Here is a 21,219-nt window from a genome sequence, read left to right on the forward strand (position 1 = left end):
AAATTTGTCTTTTAGTCTGTACTGAATGTTGGCCAAGAGAAGCATCCATGTTAGTAGGAAGAACAGATGTTTTTTCTAGATCTTTGCTTTTGGAGCTACATATTTGTATATGATCTGTGAATCATTGAGATGCATTAACATGTTGATCTTATGTATGGGAATCGTACTAGTTAGTTTTAGTTGCAACGCAAGATCCGAAGTGGCTGATCTTTGCTTTTGGAGCTACATATTACGTGAATCATTGAGATGCATTAACAGTTACTTATTTCTGTTCGCTCAGTGTTTACAAGTTACTGATCGATCACTAGCTAGCCTACAAATGCGCTCCTGGTAGTTTTATTTGCGACGCAAGATGCGAAGTGGCAGTTTTTTGAATAAAAATGCCTACCTATGAAGAAACTGACATGCTACACTATCGATCCTACACGGATAAAAATGCCTACCTCTGAAGAAACTGACAAGCTACACTATCGATCCTACACGGATAAATAGCGGATCACGCACGTACTACCTCCTTTCCGGTTTGCAGGGCTCAATTCAAGAAACGACCTACTCGATCCTACACGAATAAATAGCGGATCACGCACGTACTAGTACCTCCTTTCCGGTTTGCAGGGCTTGATTCAAACCTCTCACCAACCAAGGTATTCCCTCCGTCCGGGATTTATTAGTCTCGTGAGCAAAGCAGCAAGACCAAGGCATGGCAATAATTAACGGCATGCAGAAGTTTAAGCCTAATTAATTCCAGCGATTTAAGTGGCTGCATGCGTGCCCTCGGCTGCGACTCGTTGCATGCTGCTTCGCATACTGCGTGCGAGCGATTCTGAGTGCCTGCATGCAGCCGGCCGTAATTAAGGCAGCTAACTGATGCGAAAAAAGATATGCTTTAAATCCGTGGAATCATTATTGACAAAAAGGGAGATGATTTGAGTGCACTCGTTTGACTGCCATGTCGGCGTGCGACCCAGACGGGACGGGACGACACAGTCATAATTTCAGTTTCTCTAGTTTTCCACGGCAAGCTAGCACGCTAAGCCATTATGCATTGAATTCCGATGACTGTCGCGCTACCTTTCGCCTACAAGTACCATTTCCCGGCCTTCTCAGGTGCCACCGTGACCCAACTCGCCATATCCTCATAAGCCCCCACCGGCCCGACATCGCTCGCCACGTCCGCCATGCCCCCGCCCATCCGCGGTAGGCGACGCCGAAGGCGGTCACAACCGGAACTAGTGTTTGGGTTTTCACCGGAAGGCAGACGGAGGGAGAAGGCATTCTATCTGTAGATGGCAATGCGGAGATTGAGGAGTTGTTGGAGCGCGACCGCATGGCGGAGGAGCAAGAGTTGTTGGAGCGCGACCGCCTGGCGGAGGAACAGCGTATCGCTGATTTGCGCCACCAGCGGGACATGGAGCAGCAGTGCACCGACGCTCTGAGTCGCGAGCAGAGCGCCCGCAACTGGGCTGACTACATGGAGGCCGGCGCCCGGAAAATATCCCTAGAGGCTGTCGGGCACGCACGCGTTCGCAACGCCGATTTTTACTACCAGCTCGTCAAGTGGGTTTCTCGCTTGGAAGCCGAAGCTTCGGTGGAACACGCCGGCATGGAAAGGGCAACGCACGCGAGCAACGCGCCCTATCGCACCTCTGGCAAGTCCGAGGCGAGGCGGAGGACGTCGGTGCCGGTGTTTAGCATGGACAGCAGATGGCGGCCGGCATCGTCTAGTTAGCTAAGAGTAAGTTAGTACTTGTACGCTACTAGAGTGTTAGTGGGAGTAGATAGTTAACTTGGCTATGATGGTTGTCAACGTGGAAGTTCAGTACTCTATATGTGGATCAGACCTGTTACTTTGCTCTGAATGTTGAACTTTCCGTTCGAACGTATGGAATGGGCTGTTATTTTTTAAATGGGTTGTATTTGTCCTCCATGGTTTAGAGGCTGACTTGTGGGCCTAGCAAGTTGACGCGTACACAATCAGGAGATGATTGTACGTGGAGAGGATGACAGCAGGGACCTGCCAAGGTCATGGCAGTATGCAAGCAAGTGCCTCCTTATTTCAAGCCAATAAAAAATGGCTCCTCCTAGTGGATTTCTGACATCTGGGTCCCATGCCATTGTCAACGTAGTCAATAAACGAGAGAATTGCACAACGAGCGGCTGACACCAGGGACCCAGCAGCTCGCCCAGTTATTTTTGTTTTGGGTTAATTTGATAAATGCCACTCCAAATCTGGTGTATCCGAGAAATGCCACTGCAATTTCCAAACTTTGAAAAATGCCATTTCATGCCATTTCTAGTGGCATTTTTCGAAGTCTAGAGTGGCGTTTTTCAAAGTTTGCAAACTGCAGTGGCGTTTTTCAAAGTTTGCAAAAATTGCAGTGGCATTTTTCAAAGTTTGGAAATTGCAATGGCATTTTTATGAATCGCCATAATTGGAGTGGCATTTATCTAATTTGTTTTTGAGACGGAAGCAGGGTGTCAACTGGGCTGTGCGGGACACTCTGGCCTGTCTAGACAACCTTTTCTTTTATGTTTACCACAGACCAGCCCAGTAGTTTTTTTTTCTTTCTGAAAATGGCTAGCCCGGTTCTTTTGTGATTTGTAAAGTAAGTCGCTTTATCAGGCCTGTTGGGCTGCAAATCTTTCAAGACAAGGAGAGCTTCATTCGGCTGGCCGAGAAAATGGCCTATCAGTATTGAGAAATGGGTTGTACATTTTTAAAACACATCAAACCGGCAATTATTTTCAAATATCTTTTTTTATTTCGAGATTTTAAATTGCATTGATTTTTATGCGTGGACAATTTATTGGATTTTATATTGATATACATTTATTTTTAAAATCAGTTTGAATGTGACTCAAAATTTTGGGATTAAAAACAGTTCAGACCGCACCGACATATGCAAAATTTCGTATAATTTTTTAACCATGGCCACAATATGGGCTGTAATGCTAACATAAAGAATATGGGCTCCAAAAAAACCCGTAAGAATTAGCAAATGTGCTGTAAATTATTTGAAATAATGGCAGATGGGCTGTATGATGTTTTCCACATATTTGAGGCTTTCCACAGATGGCATGTATACTGTTGGATGTCCATCCAATGGCCGTCGTGCTTCTTCAATCTCTGCTCTTCCTGCTCAAGCCGCTCAAACAAGTGCCGGCGGGACTGCCTGCTCCCTCCTCCCCGCGGCCGACTGTGCTGCCGCATAGGCCTCACAGCCCCACCATACTCCCATTGCTGGCCTAGCCATCCCTCTACTCACACACACCTGCTGTTATTCTCCGGCGACGGCAGACGAACCAGTAAACCCTCGTACAGTCGTACTCCCCTCCGCGTGGGAAACAAAAACAACGGACGAGTCTTCCCTGCCTCCATCTAGTTCCCTTCCTAGGCCTCGCCATCGTCCACCGCCCTGGTGCTCTCGGCGTGGCGTGGTCAGCGTGGTCAACGACCGACATGCATCTGAAGTGGACTGTACATGGAGAGGCTGACAGCTGGGTCCACGGCCGCACGCAAGGAAATGCCTCCTTACTACGCGCAAAATAATGATTTCCTCCACCTGACATCTGGGACCCATCGAAACGGCCTCTGTATTTCGCGAAAAAAATGTTACCGCCGTCGACAGCTCGGACCCACCAGCTATATCTTCGCACGCAAGGAAGTGCCTCCTTATTACGCACAAAAAATGAATACTCCCCCTGCTAGCTGGGACCCAGTATAGTGGGCCTACTAAGTTGACGGGGACGAAGGGCTTTGTCAACTTAGTCAAAATGCATGATTCTAGCTCGACTGACCGTACGATGTCCATCCAATGGGCGTAGTGCTTCTTCAACCTCTGGTCTTCTTGCTCCAGCCGCCCAAAGCAGCGCCGGTCGTGCCGCCTGCTCCTACCTCCCGTGGCCGGCTGTGCTGCCGCGGAGGCCTCACCGCCCCCATACTACTCCCACCGCTGGCCAGGCCATCCCTCCACTCCACTCACCCACACCCCCTGTTATTCTGCAGCGACGGCAGCGCAGCCGAACCAGTGAACCCTCGTACTCCTCTCTGCGTGGGCATCCACTGCCGCGTCTTCCCGGGCTCTGTGTCGTCCCCTTCCTAGGCCTCACCATCGTCCACCGCCATGGTGTTGTCGGCGCGGCGTGGTCAATGTGGTCAACGACCGAATTCCATCAGAAGAATACTGTGCGTGGAGAGGCTAACAGTTAGGTCCAGGACAGCCGCAAGGAAGTGCCTCCTTATTACGCGGAAAATAATTATTCCTCCACCTGACAGCAGGGACCCACCGGGCGCCCACCTGTATATCGTGAAAAAAACGTTTGCCCCTGACTGTTGGGACCCACTCGACGGGCCACCATATTTCGCGAAAAAAAAATGTTCCCCCTGCTGTCAGCTCGGACCCACCGGAAGTGCCTCCTTATTACGCACAAAAAAATGAATACCCCCTGCTAGTTGGGACCCACCTTAGTGGGAGGCTGACTTGTGGGCCTACTAAGTTGACGGGGACGGAGGGCTTTGTCAACTTAGTCAATATGCACGATTCTAGCTCCAGTGACCGTACGATGTCCATCCAACGCCCGTAGTGCTTCTTCAACCTCTGGTCTTCTTGCTCCAGCCGCCCAAACCAGCGCCGGTCGTGCCTCGTGCTCCTGCCTCCTGTGGCCAGCTGCGATGCGGCGGAGGCCTCACCGCCCCTACTACTCCCACCGCTGGCCAGACCATCCCTCTACTCACACACACCCCCTGTTATTCTGCGACGACGGCAGCCTCACACCGTAGTGAACTAGTGAACCCTCGTACTCCTCTATGCGTGGGCATCCACTACTGCGTCTTCCCCGGCTCTGCGTCGTCCCCTTCCTAGGCCTCGCCGTCGTCCACCGCCCTGGTGCTCTCGGCGCGGCGTGGTCAACATGGTCAAGGAACGGCTCCCATTGGACGTGGATTGTACGTCGAGAGGCTGACAGCTGGGTCCACGGCCGCAGCAAGGAAGTGCCTCCTTATTACGTGCAAAATAATTATTCCTCCACCTGACAGCGGGGACCCACCGGACGGGCCACCGTATTTCGCAAAAAAACGTTTGCCCCTGACTGCCGGGACCCACCAGCTACATCATCGCAAGCAAGGAAGTGACAGTCGGATCCCACCTGGTCGAAGCATACATAGCATTGTCATTCTGGCCGCGAACGTGTACGTACATATATACTGGTGGATGTAGAGGTGCGCACGTGTTGTAGTAGAGGTGCGCACGTAGCATGTACACGTACGTACATCGGCTAGGGTGCAAGAAAGAAAATACGGCCACGTATGTGTACATGCGGGCGGGGTCTCAAACGCCTACTCGCACATACGTACGACCAGGGCTCGTGTACATGGCTGGGTCGGAACGGAGAAACAGCGTCGTAATCGTGTTCATGGGGAGGCAATGGTATGTGTCGTGTTCATGGGGAGGCAATGGAATGCGTCGTGTTCATCAGGAGGGCTTGGACGGAACAGGCGATGGAAACGAGGCCTGGCGTACCGCAGAACGGAGGAAACGGCCTTGTGTCCGATCAGCCACGTTCGAAACGGGATCCTGTTCATCGGGAGGGGTCTGGCGTACCGCAAAACGAACCTCCTACGGTCGAAACAGGGGTCCTGTTCATCGGGAGGGGTGTGGCGTACCGCAAAACGGAGGAAACAGACTTGTGTTGGAGCGCTACGGTCGAAACAAGGGTCCTATTCATCGGGAGGGGTGTGGCGTACCGCAAAACGGGACTCCACGGGATACGGTTCATCTCCACCATCGACCCCCTCCAGCCTCCACGAGCTACTGTTCATCCACCGTTGACCTCCCCCAGCCTCCACCTGCGACTGTTCATCCACGGGCTCCTGTTCATCCAGCCTCCACCACGCGCTACTCCACCGGCTACTGTTCAACCAGCCCTCTCCACGGGCTCCTGTTCAACCACCCCTCCACGGGCTACTATTCATCCTGCCCTCCACCGTCTACTGTTCATCCTGCCTTCCACGGGGTGGTCCTGTTCATCCAGCCCTCCACTGGGTCCTGTTCATCCAGCCCCAACCGGCTGGAACGATCGGGGTCCTGTTCATCCAGAGGCAACACCACAGGGTCCTGTTCATCCACCCCATTGGGAACTGTTCATCCAAACCCCCCGCAATGCTCACTGTTCATCCAGAGGCAGCATCGATCGGCTTCAGTTAGCAGCAGTAGCGAAGGAATCGCTCGATCGGGTTCAGTTAACAGCCATCAATCGATCGCTCGGGTTCAGTAACGCGTAGCCTGCAGTGCAATCACTCGGGTTCAGTTAGAGCCCAACGCCTCGCTCGGGTTCAGTGAGAGCCAACGCCTCGCACACACGCGCATACGTGTACGAGAGAATCGCGCATCGCTCGGCCCCCGACCCCCCACCGTAACCGAGAACTCCCCGAAATTTTCCTCCCCCTCGCTTCTACCACGGTTTTTTCCGTCATGGACGGCCCAAAGAATGTCATGCAGCTACGTCTCTGGCCCGCCCAGGACGAAAAGCCCATTTTCTGTCATGATTTTTTGTCATAGAAGTAGGAGCCCACCACATCTATGATGATACCGGGTTTTGTCACAATTATCGTCATAGAAGTGTCATATGTATGACAGAAAAAAATTCGTTCGGCCCAAAATGTCACAGATGTGTCTTTTTTTAGTGGGAAGAAGAGGCCCCAGGCTTCAGCTGAAGCACCACTAGCCTTTGAGCCCGCGGTCGAGCGGTCGGTGGTGCTCAACCAGGAGGCGATGGACAAGGTCCGCCCAGCGATTGCCTCCGACTTCAACGAATGGGGGAAGACGGTGGCATGGCCCACATCCCATGCCACGGTCGACAGGACAGCCACCAAAACCCCCATTCACCTTCACGCCCTCTGGGCTGGCCTGATTCCTCCTTTCTCTGCCTTCTTCAACGCTGTGCTCTCTCACTACCAAATCAATATGCTGCACCTGGATCCCCAATCCATCATCCTTCTCTCTGTCTTCGCCTTTGTCTGTGAGGCCATGGTGGGCATTGCTCCCTCCGTGGCCTTACTTCTCCACTTCTTCTCGTTGCATCTGACTGACCCCCGACAACGCTCCGGATGCTTGAGCTTTTAGGCCATGGCTGCAACGACCGGTGCGGGGATTGACTTCGAGATTTCGCCGTCTGTGAGCGGGTTCCGGAGGCAGTGGGTGTTCGTGGATGCAGGCGAGCGCAGCCCCCTTCTCTTGCTTCCGATTGCACCAGCTGCTCCCAGCTCCGGCTGGGGGCACGAGAAGCTCACTGACCCGCGTCTTGCCCATGTCTGGAACCGGCTGACTAGGCTGAAGGATCTCAGGGTGACAGCGCCCAGGATGGTGAAGGATTTCATCCGGTGCCGCATTGCCCCGCTCCAGCGCCATTCTCGTCCAATGTGGGCCTTCTCCGGCAGCAAGGACCGCATGAGGCTTCACGAGCCCGGGCTTCCTCTTGAGGTGCAACACACTGTGCTTGAGCTCCTAACGGGCGACCCGTCGCCAGCTAATATGCTGGAGGAGGGCTGCCTCTTGTACTGCTGCTCGAACACGGTGGAGTTCACGAGGCAGATGCCCCCTTTCGACAAAGGAGGGCTACACCCAGCTGGTCTTGAAGGGCCTCGCGAGAACCCTGTCTTCGTGGCCCCCTTGGTCGCCGCATGCACGGTGCTCGCCCAAGAAGTGGGTGCAGGGGGGCGGTCGTCGTCGAACACTGGCGGCGCGGCTACTGAGGAACCAGCGTCACTCGGGGCTCTTGAATCGTCGAAGCCTGGGGCTCGAGAGAGCTGTCCTGAGGAAGCGCCTGTTGGGCGATGCGGTCCGATACTCCTGAGGTCGAAGCCCCTGGGGCCCTGGCGAGTCACCATGAGGTAGGGACCGGTGACTCTGCGCGGCCCAGCGCCCCTGAGGTCGCCTCCTCAGGAGCCATGCCAGGCGCGCCCGGCATCGGTGACCGCATCCAGGGCTTCGGCCAGCTCTGACCGAACTTCGAAGCGCTCTGCAAGAGGAAGGGGTCTTCAAGCTGCAGCGGTGACGCCTTCCGTCCATTGAAGCAGAGGAAGTACATTGCCATAGACGAGTGAGTACCATATCTTTGCAACAATTTTTTGAGCGCAGCTTCTCCTTGTGACCGCAGTTCCTTAGGACTCCTTCTACCAAGGCGACGAAATCTACCGAGGAGCGACCTCTGCCCGCTTCAGGCCCTCTGCTGACCCTGAGCGCCCCGTGGTAGCCTGCAGCGCGTGGCGCGGGGCCTGCCGAGGAGGTAGATGCGCCGGCATGGCACCTCAACCCTGCGCTCTTGTTGTTCCGATTCCGTTGTCCCGCCTGGGGCATGGAGAGTGTGTCGAGGGCCCCGCCATTGGTCATTGCCCGCGGCTGGATGACCTCGGCGCTGGCCTCATCTTTGAGCAATGAGGCCCCACCCCACCGGTCCTCCGCTGAGGTCCGAAGGGCAGCCGGAAAGGCGCCGACCTCTAGCCCCATGCTGGGGGCAAGCGAGCCGCTTCGAGCTTATCCAATGACCACTGGCGCGAAGGATAGACCTGGCCGCACGTTCGAGGTTGCGCATAGGCGCGGCGCTGTCCGTCATGAGCTCTTCCAGGAGGCGATGGGCGCACTGAGCTGGCGTGGGGAAGAGCTTGTGGATGTTGACGCCCGTCTTGAAACTAAAGGCCTTCGGCTGGCGGACGAATGGGATCAGATGAAGGTGGCCATCGACCTCGGGCGTCTCCAGCGCGAACGTGCCAGCGTGTGGGATGAGGCATCCCTTGCTTCCTCGCGCGAAGCCAGGGCCCGAGCCTTGGAGGAGGCCAGGGAGGCCGACCACCGCTGTGAGGCCACAGAGAAGCGAGAAGGTGAGCTCCGAGCTCTGAATGCCTCCCTGGAGCAGCAGGTTGAGGCACGGACGGCTGCCCTGGCGTTGATGAAGGGGGGCTTCCAAAGAGGAAGAGATATTGAAGCGCGAGGAGGCGACGATGCTGGAGGCCACAGAGCGCAGCCTCGAGCTCGAGCGGTGGGAGACGAGGGAGCGCCAGGTCGCCCAGGTGGAGGATGCCGCCAGTGCACGCGAGGCCAGGATCTAGGAGGAAGTCAACCGTTGGGTCGTGGAGGCTCGTGCAGACCTCGCCAACAGATACGACCTAAAAATGAAGCTCGTGGAAGCCGAAGCCAAGGGAAGAACCACCGCCCTCAGGTCAAGGCTGCAGGAAGCGGAGCAACGCGAGAAGGCTGCTATGGCGGCCCTGATCTCCGTCCAGGCCGAATTGGCCTCCGCCCGTGCCGAACTGCTCCCATTTCAGTGGTGGGTTACTCATGCTAAGTCCCTTGCGCAGCAGAGCAAGGAGGAAGCGCTCCGCCGGCGGATGTTGCAGCGTGAGCACGCTCCCATGCTCCGGGCCCTCGGAGCGAAGGCCAACCAGGCGTTGGGCGCCATCTATGACGAACACGCCCCTCATCCCCATGCAGAAGACTATGCCAGCCACCTCTGCTTCTTCACCAACGTCGTCACACGCCTGGAGGACCGAGCCGAGAGGGCTCACGAGCTTGTTGAAGAAAAGAGCCGAGGACTCCTTGGACGCGCGTTCTCCCGCGTTTTCAGTCATCTCCAGAACATCGATCCCAATTTTGACTTCAACGCCACCATTGCCCCAGTGCCCGGGGCTATCCGGGACAACCTGGCATGTTGGGTGGATGACAATGTGGACGCTCTGGTCAGGGCCTTCACTTCCGAGGATGACGCGGTGGTGGTCATGGTGGACGAAGGCGGTGCGGTTGATGATGGTGACGATGATGCCAGCGACAGCGACGGCGCCAGCAGTTTATCTATGAGCGATTCGGAAGATGTTGCGAGCGACATGTCCAATTGAGCCCGTGCTCCTTGCTTTGAACCTGCACATCAAAGCTTGGGCATGGCCCCTCAAGGTGTAAGAGCATTTTGGGGAGGGGGAGCCCCTCATGTAATTTAGACTGATGTTTTATTCCTTAAGCCAGACTTGAAATGTGCTTTCGCGAGCCCACGAGCTCCCCCGCGGCTCGTTGTTGTAACTTACCTTAGCCCATGAAGGCCTCGAGCTAGTCTTGTAGTTGCTGATGTGCATTCCTCCCGAGGGGAGTTCTCCGCGGGCCCCCGAGAGGAGTCTTTCACGGGATCGCGAGGTTTTGGGTTTCTGAAGAGCCTGCTAGTCCGTCCGAGAGGGCCTCGCGAGAAACGAGCACCACAGTATGAGAGGCTGTGCGCGTAGCGCGCGCATACCATGCCCAGCCCCCGCTCGCGAGATGCTCACAAGGGAAAGGGGTAATAGGCACGAGCCTCGAAACAAGGCATTGAACCAGAAAACTCAGAAAATCAACATGAACGAGAGAAGACGCCCCCCCCCTCGCGCGCTTGCAAACGAAAATATGACTTCAAGTTCAGATCCAATAGGGGGCAAATCGAGCTACAAAAAAGGAGTTGAAAGCAAATGGCCGCGTCCGACACCTAGCTAGTCTTCTTGTCTTCCCACCAGCGTGGAGCTAAGTGCTTTAACTGGCTATGAGCATAGTCATTGGGAGACAGTGTCGACGGCAAGCGCGGAGCATGGTGATTCCATTAGGATGTGGGTGGGAGCCCCCGAGGCCCGAAGGCGGCACTCCGGAGACTCTGGGGCGTGTACAGCCCCACTCATTATTACGTGAGAGTGTCACGAGCGGAGACCATCACAGGCACGAGCCTTACTTCATATCGCTAGGCGAGGCCCCTGCCGTGCACCACCCTTGACCACCATTGGGGCGTCCGGAAACCAGGACGAGACCAAGGGCGAAGAGCACGCTGGCGGCTCCCTCGGCGACCACGGGTCCTTTGCCGGGGGGAAACGCTCACCGACGCTTCCCCCGACAGAGGGCCTACTTCCGTGCAACACCTTGCTCCGTGTGGTGCGGGGGAGGGCCTGGCTCCGGGCCTCTCCTGCACAGCCCCCAGAGCGCCACTCCCGCCGCTGGCTAGGCCACTGCCCTGAGGTCTCTAACTGCTATTGCAACCTGGTCATCCTATAGTTCGGGGTTAGTGTAAGCTGGCTCTCGAGATATTGATGAAAGTGCAACTATCCCTAGGTGGTTTTGGTAATTCCTAACAACATATAGCTCATTGAGCCTATGCTATTTCAAGATTAATATCTCAGGAAAGCTCAATGATTGGCATGGCATGGATGAGAAAAGTGGACCCGACAAAATGCTAAGGACAAAGGATTGGCTCAAGCTCCAAGCTCAAGACTCTACATTTTCTATTTTAGTGATCCAAGATCACATTGAGTCTATAGGAAAAGCCAATACTATCAAGAAGGGATGAGGTGTTGCTTAATGAGGCTCTTGCTCAAAATGCTTAGTGATATGCTCCAAAACCCTCAACTACTTTCTCACATCTACATATGACCTAAACCAAAAGTCAAACTCAGCCCCACCGATTCTTTCTATCCGGCGCCACCGAGTTCAAATGTCATAGCCACTGCCACAAGCCCTTGGAAAATCGGTCTCACCGGTAGGGATCTCAGTCTCACCGAGATGGGATTGTAATCTCTCTGTTTCCTTTCGTAACATTTGGGTCTCACCGAAATGAGCGATCGGTCCCACCAAGATTGCAATGTAAATTCTCTGTTTCCCCTTCGTAACATTTCGGTCTCACTGAAATGAGCAATCGGTCCCACCGAGTTTACTTGACCAACTCTCTGGTTAGCTTATTACCAAAATCGGTCTCACCGAGTTTGTGTAATTGGTCTCACTGAGATTACGTTATGCCCTAACCCTAACCATATCGGTCCTACCGAGTTGCATGTCGGTCCCACCGAAAACCCTAACGGTCACTAGCTTTGCTGAATCGGTCCGACCGAGTTTAACAATTCGGTCCCATCGAGATTGGCAAGTTGTGTGTAACGGTTAGAATTTGTGTGGAGGCTATATATACCCCTCCACCACCTCTTCATTTTTGGAGAGAGCCATCAGAACAAACCTACACTTCCAGCTTACTTTTTCTGAGAAAGAACCACCTACACTTGTGTTGAGGCCAAGATATTCCATTCCTACCATATGAATCTTAATCTCTAGCCTTCCCCAAGCTGCTTTCCACTCAAATCATCTTTCCACCAAATTCATATCCTGTGTGAGAGAGATGAGTGTTGGGAGACTATCATTTGAAGCACAAGAGCAAGGAGTTCATCATCAACACACCATTTGTTACTTCTTGGAGAGTGGTGTCTCCTAGATTGGCTAGGTGTCACTTGGGAGCCTCCGACAAGATTGTGGAGTTGAACCAAGGAGTTTTTGAGGGCAAGGAGATCGCCTACTTTGTGAAGATCTACCGCTAGTGAGGCAAGTCCTTTGTGGGCGACAACCATGGTGGGATAGACAAGGTTGCTTCTTCGTGGACCCTTCATGGGTGGAGCCCTCTGTGGACTCGCGCAACCATTACCCTTCGTGGGTTGAAGTCTCCATCAACGTGGATGTACGATAGCACCACCTATCGAAACCACGACAAAAACATCAGTGTCTCCTATTGCGTTTGAATCCTCCGAACCCTTCCCTTTACATTCTTGCAAGTTGCATGCTTTACTTTGCGCTGCTCATATACTCATTGCATGCTTGCTTGAATTGTGTTAAGATTGCTTGACTTGTCCAAAGTTGCTAAAATCTGCCAAGAACTAAAATTGGGAAAATGATAAGTTTTTATTTGGTCAAGTAGTCTAATCACCCCCCCTCTAGACATACTTTCGATCCTACAAGTGGTATCAGAGCTTTGGTCTCCATTTGCCTTGATTTTCATAGCTTTTGGAAGTCATAGCCTTGGTTTCACAACCTAGGAGAGTATGGCGTCTAGTGAGGGAAATTACCACTGTAGAGGTCCTTACTTTGATGGTACTAATTTTGCTAGTTGGAAGCATAAGATGAAAATACATATTCTTGGACATAAGCCCGCCGTATGGGCTATTGTGTGTACTGGCTTGCAAGGTGAATTCTTTGATGGGAGAGAACCGAACCGAGAAGCTACCGCGGAAGAGTTGAAGATGCTGCAATACAATGCTCAAGGTTGTGATATCCTCTTCAACGGATTGTTCCCTGAAGAATTCAACAAAATCAGCCGTCTTGAGAATGCAAAGGAAATTTGGGATACTTTGATTGATACGCACGAAGGTACTGACTCCGTCAAGGAATCGAAGTCGGATGTGCTTCAAAGTCAGCTTGACAAATTCAAAATGAAGGATGGTGAAGGTGTCACTGAAATGTACTCTAGGCTTGCTCTTATCACAAATGAGATCGCCGGCTTAGGAAGTGAAGAGATGACCAACAAATTCATCATCAAGAAGATCCTAAGAGCTTTGGACGGAAAATATGATACCGTATGCACATTGATCCAAATGATGCCCAATTACAAAGATCTCAAGCCAACGGAAGTCATTGGAAGAATTGTTGCTCATGAGATGTCACTCAAGGATAAGGAGGAGCTCCATAACAAATCAAGTGGTTCTTACAAAGCATCATGTGAAGCTCCCACATCATCAAGTGAGAAACAAACCTTCAATGAAGAATTGAGCCTAATGGTGAAGAACTTCAACAAGTTCTACAGGAGTAGAAGCAAAGAGAGAAGTTCCAAGTCAAGGTCCTACAATGACAAAAGATCTTCTAGTCGAGAGCGAAATTTCTACAATTGTGGAAGACCCAGACACTATTCCAATGAGTGTACGGCACCCTACAAAAGAAGAGAAGATTCTCCAAAAAGAAGAAGTAGAAGAGAAGAATCATCATCAAGAGAGAGAAGGAGTAGAGATGATCGTTATGAACGAAGAACATCCCGGAGAAGCAAAGATTCGGAAAGGAAGGACAAGTCATCAAGGGGCTACACAAAATGAAGACATCAAGCTCATGTTGGTGAATGGGTATCCGGCTCTGACTCCGACAATCACTCCGAGAGAAGCTATCACTCCGACTCCGAATATACTCAAGATGAAGGTGTTGTCGGTCTAGCACTTGTGTCAACCAACTCCTACGACATATTTGATTCACCAAATGAAGGACTTGGAAGATGCTTCATGGCTAAAGGCCCAAAGGTATCACACCCCGAGTATGTTGATTTCAATAGTGATGAGGATGACTTGTTAGGTGATGATGATTTACTTGTTGACAACTCTAGTGATGAATACTATGATGAAACGTCAATTAATCATGCTAATCAAGATAAAACGAATGACAATGATAAGGAGAAGATTGAGTTTCTAACTAAAGAACTAAACACTCTTAAGTTAGCTCATGAAACTATCTTAGGAGATCATCGAGAACTTTTAAGGACTCGTGAGAAATTATGTTTTGAAAAGCTCAACCTTGAGAAAGGGCATGAGTTCTTAAAGGCAATCAATGATGATCTTCGCAAGAAAAGTTCTTCTTACATTGCCAAGCGTTTACTCTTATCCACTTACATGCCTCAAGTCAAGTCTAGTAACAAGAACAAGAAAGATTCTTCCTCTAGTAGTGACAATATTCATGATAAATCCAATGTTGTTGCTTCTAGTAGTTCTCTTGGTTCCACTAATGATTCTCTTAGCCAAGTTATACTTGAGAAGGAAAATAGCTTATTGAAGGTAATTATAGAGAAAGGTGTCTACAAGAGCCTTGCCGAGAGTAAGCAATTCGAGGAAATTGTACGCAAGCAAGGAAGGCACCGGAAGAACCAAGGGGTTGGTTTTGAACGAAACTTCAATGCCAATGGAGTTGAGTGGGAAGAAGATCAATACCCCAAGACTAAGTTTGTTCCTAAACAAGAGAAGTATGATCCTACTTCCTTCAAAGGGACATAAGCTCAAGATGATCTTCCACCATAATACCACAAGCAAAAAGGCAAGGATAAGCTTCAAGAGGAAATTGATGCATTTGAAGAAGCACCCAAGGCCTTGGTCAAGTGGGTTCCCAAGACTACATCAAGTTCTACTTCATCAAGTACGAATACAACTCCAAGGATTCCCATCAAGATGATGTGGATCCCGAAGAAGAAGAATAGAGAGTTCTCGAGGGTGACTCCGCCAACATACTTCACTCTTATCATCTTGGCAAGAACAAGTGCAATCAACTTCCACTTCTTGCACTAGTTCAAGGAGTCACAAACCCTCTTGTTGGTAAGACAAGGGACAAGGTAACCTAATGCTTTCATAGACATCATCTTGTGTGTGCATCACTCTATGTCTATGGATATCCTTGTTTGTTCCTTGTGGGACTAACCCGTGTAGGTACTGAAAGTGCAACTCACTCCAAAGGATTGCTCCAAATGATCTACATCAACATTGAGCATCCACATCTTCAACATCTACATGAAGTCATCATTGACAAAACCCAAGGTTAGTTCATCCCTCTTAGGGGGGATCTCACATCTAGGGGGAGCTTTACTCTAAAATTAAGCTAAAGCAACTCTAATGTGTGAACACAACAACGCTTTATGTAAAAATGGTAACCCCATTTGTGCTTAAACAATGAGTATGACCTATGATCAAATGTTCACATTTGACTCCTAAGTCAATATACTCATATATAGATGACCTAGTCATCGCCAATTGCTTGATAGATGCTAGAATTGGTTGTGCATTCTTTGCCACATATTTCATTTGCCATTTTATTGCGTGAGCATGTTGGTTGCATAATTTACTCGTTCAAGGACATCCACTTATTGTTTTGATTGTTTTGTTCCTTTTTCTTTTGCCAAGTGGATGGACAAGAATGCATAAGAACCTTCTCTAGCTATCTATGCTTTTCTCGTCTCAAACTCTATTCATGCTACATCACAAAGTTTGATCAAGTCATATTCGAACCACTCTGTGTGAGGAGCACTCGGAGTCCTCGATTCGTCATAGACTTAAAAATCCAAAACTTCTTTGTGCGTTTCGGTCTGACCGATTCATCCATTTCGGTCATACCGAGATCACTAAGTCGATCTAGGTTTTCAATCTCGGTGCAACCGATTTGAACTTTTTGGTCACACCGAGTTTCAGTAACTGCTTGCAGTTACGAATCACGGTGCCACCGAGTTGTTCCACTCGGTCACACCGACGGAGTCAGGATATATATATCCGCGGCCCAAATTTTGGAAAATTTTCCGAATCCCTTCACCCGTGCTCAGCCTGCTCTGCCTCCCTGGGTCTCCGGATTGTCCTCCTCATCGCCAGCTGCCTCCCGCTGATGGTCTCAGCCGCCGTCAACGGGAATTATCTCCGCCGTTGCCGTCGTAGCAGGTCCATCGCTGCACTAGGGTATGGACTTGATCCTTGTGCTATTCCCCCTCTGATTCTTAGCACATTGTTTTGCCATGTATCTTGCCACGATGGAGATCACTCTATCTAGCGAGATCACTCTGTAGTTTAGTCGTGGATTGAAAATTTAGGGTTAGGTTTCCGCCGAAATCATCTCAAACCGACCGAATTGTTGAAATTGGTTCCACCGATTTGGCTAAGGCCATTGCACATGTGATTCTCGGTCTGACCGAGAATTGCAAATCAGTGTGACCGAGTTCAATACTTTGTGAAACCCTAGCAGCCTCGGTGCCACCAAACTGTGAGTAGGTCTGACCGAGTTCACTAGTTTAGGTTCCAAAAGCTGCTTCGGTATCACTGAGTTTTCAAATCGGTAGATCCGAAATGCTTTCTATGGAAAACTAAAACTAAGTTTTTGACTCATTCTTTTGCAAAAACCTCTGTACTTTGTGATGCTTATCAAATCTACCTCATCTATAATCTATTCATAGGGTCTGTTGTCAGTGTTTGCATCATGTCAGATCAGAGTGACAGTCAGAACAAGTCTGAGGAACAAGTGAACATGAGTGAGGGCACTAGCCCCTCTAGCAGCTTTGATGAGGGAAGCAAGAGTACACCCAGCAACTTGCCTAAGGCAGCCACCAGGACCAGAAAGAAGAAAACCTCAGATTCTGAGGATGAGGACTATGTGGTTGTTGAGGAAGAGGCCACCTCAAAGAGGATAGTCCTGAAAAAGGAATATGGCACAGCTGCTGCCACTAAGCCAGGAATGAAGCAAAAGGTTCCTGCCAAGAGAGCTCCCATGTCAAAAGCCAAAACATCCACTCAAGAGACTTTGGGATCTGCACCCAAAGAGCAGGTTGTGGCAGAAAAGAAAAGGAAGGAAAGGGTCAAGAAGACCACTGCCAGAGTGCTTGGCAGATCTTCTATAATGAAAGATTCTGAAGAAGGGGAAGAGGAAGAGGATGTAGCACCAGCACCCAAAGCTCAAAAGCTTATGGGAGATGCTATAAGGGCAGGGGTTGTTCCATCTAAGCCTAAGACTGCTCCTAAGACTGCTGCTCCAGCTCCAAAGCCAAAACCCAAGAGGAGCACCAGGAACATCCCTGCTGAGGAGAAGAACAAGGCCCCAGTGCCTCAAGCTGCCAAAGAAGAAGATGATTCTGTCGTTTTAAGAAAGTTGAAGCCCAAAATTCCAGATCACAATGATGCTCACCCAGTTGCAGAGAACATGAAAATCAGGAAGGATTCAGGTTTAAGGCTATGGAGAGAGTCTGATCCATATGCCACCAGGAGAAGGACTGTTGTGGACTATAGGTGCCATACAAAGGAACAGCAGGACTTCTATGAGACTAACTTACTTGACAAGAAGCCCATAGTGTGTGACATGAGATAGGTTGATTGGAAATTCATTGAGGAAAATGAGGATCACTTCCCTGGTGTGTATGACAGCTTCAAGGCATGTGGAGTCGATGAGTTTGTGGCTCAGAAGCTCACAAAGTGGAATGATGAGCTCATTATGCAGTTCTACTCCACGGCTCATTTCTACCCAGATGGAAGGATTGTCTGGATGTCTGAAGGTATGAGGTACCAGTCAACGGTTGAAGAATGGGCAAAATTGATCAATGCTCCTGAGGAGAGTGAAGATGACTTGGATGTCTATGCCAAGAAGAAGAAGGATCACAACACCATGGCACATATGTACAAAGAGATCCCAGATGTTGCTCTTGAGACACACAAGTTTGGATCAGTACATTACCTTCTGCCAGGTTTGCCAACGATCAACTGGATCCTCAGGAACACTCTTCTGCCAAAGTCAGGTGATCACAAGATGATCAGAGGCCATGCAATTAACTTGCTGCACATATTTGATGTGCCTCAAAAGTTCAAAGTCATGAGCCTAATTGTGGAAACCATTAAGAGAACATCTGCAGATCAGAAGAGGAGTTGTGGGTATGCCCCACAGATCCAGGAGCTAATCAACTCCAAAATGGGCACTGGCACATATCTCCTGGACAAGGAACACATGCCATCTACCTAGACTTTGAGATCAACACTGTGGTGATGGATGAAACTGAACCATCTTCTGTGCACGCACAAGCTAGGAGGGAGAATGCAAGGGCTGAAAAGGCTGCAAAGATGCCAACCACTGATGAGGCATCTCAGTATCTTCTGAAGAGCAAGCAAGATCAGATTGGCTACTTGATTGCCTCCACTCTGAGGATTGAGAAGGGATTGGCTACCCTGACTCAAAACCAGGAGAGCTTGGAGAGGATCATGGAGCAGAAGTTCTATGACTTAGATCTGAAGGTCACTGAGATCCAGTCCATTGTTGAGCAACTTTAGGATGAAGTGCAGGAGAAGAAGGGCAAGTCTACCACTGATGCTTTTGCTAGAGTGCCCAGAGGACAGAGATCTGCTGTAGTGCCTGTTACAGACACCAGAGCAACTTCATCTGCACCAGCTACAGCTTCAGTGCCACCAGCTCCATCTACATCAACGGATGCCTTCGTCCTTGGCGTGTTATCTACACTACCACCTGAAGACCAAGCCTGAGAGTCGATCTAGCACTATGCATTTTTTATGAACTTTTTGGTAACTTGTTGCCAAAGGGGGAGAAAATGTATAGATCATAGGCTTCGAGAGAGAGTGTTGCTTTTTATTCTCTCTTTTTATTTGGTGGTTGAACTTTGTTTATTTGCTTGTTTGCGATACTTTATGCTTTTGTGTGATACTTGGATGATCATGTGTTTGATCATATGCTACCTTAATGCTTGTTGGATGACTTTATCCTTTTATTTCCCCATATATGATCATTCACTTTGCTTGGTGATGAGTGCATGTATTTCATTATTATCATTTTGAGCGCTCCACCAAGATGTATGTGATGTGGAAGAGTAACCCATATTCCTAACTCATTGTGCATTTGCAGTCCAAAGCAAATCTTAAACTATGCACAAATTTAGGGGGAGCTCTTGCTTTTCACATACTTCTCAAAGCGACAATGTTTTTCACTCTTACTATCATTTGTCGAAGATTTGATCTATATGTTGTCATCAATTACCAAAAAGGGGGAGATTGAAAATGCAACTATCCCTAGGTGGTTTTGGTAATTCCTAACAACATATAGCTCATTGAGCTAATGCTATTTCAAGATTAACATCTGAGGAAAGCTCAATGATTGGCATGGCATGGATGAGAAAAGTGGACCCCTCAAAATGCGAAGGACAAAGGATTGGCTCAAGCTCCAAGCTCAAAACTCTACATTTTCTATTTTAGTGATCCAGGATCACATTGAGTCTATAGGAAAAGCCAATACTATCAAGAAGGGATGAGGTGTTGCTTAATGAGGCTCTTGCTCAAAATGCTTAGTGATATGCTCCAAAACCCTCAACTACTTTCTCACATCCACATATGACCTAAACCAAAAGTCAAACTCGGCCCCACCGATTCTCTCTATCTGGCGCCACCGAGTTCAAATGTCATAGCCACTGCCACAAACCCTAGGCAAATCGCTCTCACCGATAGGGATCTCGGTCTCACCGAGATGGGATTGTAATCTCTCTGTTTCCTTTCATAACATTTCGGTCTCACCGAAATGAGCGATCAGTTCCACCGAGATTGCAATGTAAACCCTCTGTTTCCCCTTCGTAACGTTTCGGTCTCACCGAAATGAGCGATCGGTCCCACCGAGTTTACCTGACCAACACTCTGGTTAGCTTATTACCAAAATCGGTCTCACCGAGTTTGTGTAATCGGTCTCACCAAGATTACGTTATGCCCTAGCCCTGACCATATTGGTCCTACCGAGTTGCATGTCGGTCCCACCAAAAACCCTAACGGTCACTAGCTTTGCTGAATTGGTCCGACCGAGTTTAACAATTCGGTCCCACCGAGATTGGCAAGTTGTGTGTAACGGTTAGAATTTGTGTGGAGGCTATATATACCCCTCCACCACCTCTTCATTCGTGGAGAGAGCCATCAGAATAAACCTACACTTCCAACTTACTTTTTTCTGAGAAAGAACCACCTACACTTGTGTTGAGGCCAAGATATTCCATTCCTACCATATGAATCTTGATCTCTAGCCTTCCCCAAGTTGCTTTCCACTCAAATGCTCTTCCCACCAAATTCATATCCTGTGAGAGAGAGCTGAGTGTTGGGGAGACTATCATTTGAAGCACAAGAGCAAGGAGTTCATCATCAACACACCATTTGATACTTCTTGGAGAGTGGTGTCTCCTAGATTGGCTAGGTGTCACTTGGGAGCCTCCGACAAGATTGTGGAGTTGAACCAAGGAGTTTGTAAGGGCAAGGAGATTGCCTACTTCGTGAAGATCTACCGCTAGTGAGGCAAGTCCTTCGTGGGCGATGGCCATGGTGGGATAGACAAGGTTTCTTCTTCGTGGACCCTTCGTGGGTGGAGCCCTCCGTGGACTCGCGCAACCGTTACCCTTCGTGTGTTGAAGTCTCCATCAACGTGGATGTACGATAGCACCACCTATAGGAACCATGACAAAAACATCCATGTCTCCTATTGTGTTTGAATCCTCCAAACCCTTCCCTTTACATTCTTGCAAGTTGCATGCTTTACTTTCCGCTGCTCATATACTATTTGCATGCTTGCTTGAATTGTGTTAAGATTGCTTGACTTGTCCAAAGTTGCTAAAATCTGCCAAGAACTAAAATTGGGAAAATGATAAGTTTTTATTTGGTCAAGTAGTCTAATCACCCCCCCTCTAGACATACTTTCGATCCTACAATTGATCGTACCTCGCCATCATCGTCGCGGAAGGGTCGATGAAGCCTCCAGGCGGCTCGGGGAAGCGCTATGCTTCTGGCCCTCTAGCCGCCCATCCCGGTCCGGGAATTGGATTGGGGCCTTCCCTCGGCAAGTATTTCAGGTTCACCATGCGGGGCACGTAGGCGTTTGTGACCACCTC

The sequence above is a fragment of the Triticum dicoccoides genome, chromosome 3A, assembly GCF_002162155.2.
Source record: "Triticum dicoccoides isolate Atlit2015 ecotype Zavitan chromosome 3A, WEW_v2.0, whole genome shotgun sequence".
Taxonomy (NCBI): domain Eukaryota; kingdom Viridiplantae; phylum Streptophyta; class Magnoliopsida; order Poales; family Poaceae; genus Triticum; species Triticum dicoccoides.